Here is a 3,864-nt window from a genome sequence, read left to right as displayed (position 1 = left end):
AAAAGGGTTCTTTCATTAACACTTGGCATCCTACTAAAGTTTCATCGCTTTGTGGTCTCTACGGATCTGTCGACTTAATGGCGATAGATCAGATGGGTTACCGTTTTTTACAGAAACGTATAGAGCAATAATGAATCTTTACCGTCCGGGTTCGGATATCCAATCTCTCCTAATTCAATACCCGTTCGAATATTTTGCTCCTTCAGTTCGGATTTCGGTTCGGGCTTTTCGGATCGGGTTCGTGTGCCACTTCGGATATCGCGTAAAGTGCCCACCCCTACTTTCAGCAATGAGAGGCGGTTCTCAAGAACGTGAGTGCTCTGCTAAATGCATGAAAGCATGTATGGAGAAAAGGGTTCTTTCATTAACACTTGGCATCCTCCTAAAGTTTCATCGCTTTGTGGTCTCTACGGATCTGTCGACTTAATGGCGATAGATCAGATGGGTTACCGTTTTTACATAAACGTATAGAGGAATAAAGAATCTTTATTGATGCTATGATTATATTGAGAGGATTGATAAATCAACTAATCAAACTTGAAGCTGAAGGTTTATCACGTAAAAGTGTTCGTCGAGAAAAATATAGATGGTATGAAGTTCTTTTAAAAGAATGTTAGTGTGAACGCATTAATTGACAGTTTTGGTGAGAAACGTTCTCTGCGTGACACCTAAGTGTTTTACTAAATAAAAGTTTCTCGTTAAGCCACGTCACCACGTCACATTCCTTGCTAATTAACTTTTAAGGTAAATTTTAAAGGGAAAATTGGAAATATACAACAAAACAATAAGTACATTGTCCCTATGCCAGAAAATGAAGTATAAGTTGTCCACTTAGCATAATTTTTTCTGTAAATCCAATTAAACCCCTAATCTAAATCCAAAACGATTATTGTTAATTTAATTATTTTAAAATTTAAAAGTTAAAAAACAAAAAACAAAAGAGGCAAAACCGTTTTATCCCCAAATCGTGTGTATCGAACCCTAATTTCACTCCGTTTTCACCTCCTCCTTTGGCGAAAGAGAGAAAAGACGACTCGAAGTCACCGATTTGCCAGAGGTAGTTGTCGCCGGTGTTCCTTCTTTCCGCTAAGACTCCGCCGGTGTTCTTCTTCTTCTTAATCTAAGTCTCAGTCGTGCTCACTTCAAGTCTCGTTCTTAAGTAAGTCGCGAACATTGAAGCTCGTACCTCGCCGGAAACTGAAGCTCGTGCCTCACCGCTCTGCAATACACTCTCTCAGCTCTAGTTTCAAGAAAAGAAATCGAGAATTTCAGGTTTGTATAAGGACTTGTGGTTTCGATTTAAGTTTATGTCAATAATTTAGGATTTTATGTTAGCAAAGTTTTATTATTTTTGATTTATGTCATCGCGCGATTTTGCTAATAAAGTTTCATACTTTTCGTGTTTCGCATCTGTGTATGGTTTAATTTGTTTTTTATGGCCACCGATTTCTTGTAGCACTCTTACATAGTTTGTGTTGTTGTTCATTGGGTGTCTTTTTTTAAATTTTGGTGTTTTTTTTATCATATTTTGCGTTTGATAGCTACTGATTTTTGCTTCTGTTAAAGATTTAGGTGTTTAAATTCAAAGTTTAATTCTTTTTGCTTGAGACAACTTGGAAGGAACTTATATTATGATGCCTTTTTTTTGTAATGAACTTGTATTAGGAGACTTTGTTATTGTAATGTCTCGGTTTATTGTCTTTGTAATGTCGCGGTTTATTATGAACTTGTAGACTTTGTTTTATGAGAATTGACTGTGGTGTTTGCATTGTTTCATTATTCACAGGTATGACGATGGATGAGTTGCCTAAGTGCCTATTCAAAGAGGGAACTGAAACACAAGTTGAGAAGGTCAACAACACTTGTCGAACTTCCATAATTAAGAAGGTGGAGAAGTGTGTTGAAGCAGAGTACAAGGAAGTGTTGGGTGACCCGCTATTTGCTCAGGTTATGGCGATTTATGTACACAAGCTCAAGTATTCGGGGAGAGTGATCCACAGCTTCGTTTGTAAGCAGCTTCTAACCGCAAAGCGCCATGAGTTATGGTTCCATTATGCTAGGAACCCTCTCAGATTTTCAATGCAAGAATTCTATGCGATCACTGGTCTGAAGTATAAAGATGAGCCTGACTTGGAGATTGATAATTGGAAATATGATAAAGGGTTTTGGAGTAAGCTGTTAAAGAAAGGAGGAAATATCAGTCTACAGCAAATCAGGAAGGTGCATCTTAGATCTTGTAATACGTGGTCTCATGTTGATTGGCTGAGGCTGGTGTATTTGTGTGTGATTGCTGGTATACTTATGGCGAAGGATGAGAAGGTATTGATCCCACACAAGTACATCAAGCTGGTGATGGATTTCGAAAACATGAGGAAATATCCGTGGGGTCTTCACTCCTTTGATGCGCTGGTGAGTTGCATTATCCAAGTTAGGGATAAAGTGAAGATGCAGAAGAGTTATGTCGTTGATGGAATCTCGTATGCACTTCAGATTTGGTTGATGGAGGCTATTCCAGACATCGGGTCTCTTTAGGGTTGGAAACTCAGAGAAGGCATGACTAGCATGAGATGCAGGAAGTGGAAAGGATCTGCTAAGGTTTTCTATGAGGATATTATCAGCTTAGAGTCTAATTTTGGATCCAATGTAAGTTTTGTTTCCTTTAATTAATGTGTTCGAATTTGTATAGTTCTTAATGTTAGTGTCTAACTTCTGTTTTATTGTTTGCTTTGTAGGGAGAAGTGTTTACTTACATCTCTTCAACTGGAAATTTCGATGTCGTTTTAAGTGCTGAGTTTGATCGACCCTCTGAGATGCGGGATGAAAGAGTCAATCTGATGATTGAGATGCACCGAAATAAGTATGACTGGAGTAAGCATGTTTGGGCTTATCAGGAAACTGTACAACCATTTGAGTACAGTTATGAGGAACATGGTTCAGCTGAAGAAGAAGCTGGAGAAGCAAGTCCGAATGAAGTGGAAGAAGAAATAGAATCCACCCCAGTGTCTGCTGCAATAAAGAGAAAGAACAAGTCCGAACCTTCTGCTTTCACTACGCCAGTGACTTATTTCCGGCCAGAGATCTTCAACCGACCATCCTTGAATAATATAGATGATCCAGAAGTCTGTTGCAAAGACACTACAAATTGGTTTTTGTTCCATAAGAAAAAATTTCCAAACTAAGTGAATGGATCCTCAAGCCCAAGTAAGTAATATTTGTATTGTTTTACTTCTTTTTCTCAATTCTGCCTCATAAACATCGTCACTACAAATTGGTTTTTGTTCCATAAGACAAATTTTCCAAACTAAGTGAATGGATCCTCAAGCCCAAGTAAGTAATATTTGTATTGTTTTACTTCTTTTTCTCAATTCTGCCTCATAAACATCGTCACACTACTACTTTCTCTTTACAGAGTACTTCAGATTGGGCCATCTAAATTTGATGCAGAGTTAGCTTCGCGTATAATGGGGCCTAATGAATGGTTGAAGAACTATGTGAGTTTAGCTCAAAATTATTTTGCAGATTGAATTTTGTTGTTGGTTCTCATTCCTAAAAAAATTGTATTGTCTTTTTCAGGACATGTACGCTATGATGTATTTGTTTCGGGAAAAAACCTCATTGCGTCGGTGGAAGCCAAACCGAGTAGCATTTATGAACTGTATGTTTAGTAATCAGATCATCACGGCCTACGGCAAGTTTGATGGGAACATGAGAGGGTACAAAGTCGACAACAATTTTCTTGAGTATGGAAGAGGTTAGCCTCCATATCATGGAAGCACAGGTTCAGTTTCGAGTGTTGATGTCGATCGTCTTTACATCCCTATTTGTGTTAACCAAATCCATTGGATCTCTATGTGCGTCAATCTT

The sequence above is a fragment of the Brassica oleracea genome, chromosome C4 (genome assembly GCF_000695525.1).
Source record: "Brassica oleracea var. oleracea cultivar TO1000 chromosome C4, BOL, whole genome shotgun sequence".
NCBI lineage: Eukaryota > Viridiplantae > Streptophyta > Magnoliopsida > Brassicales > Brassicaceae > Brassica > Brassica oleracea.
This window is presented reverse-complemented; position numbering follows the sequence as displayed.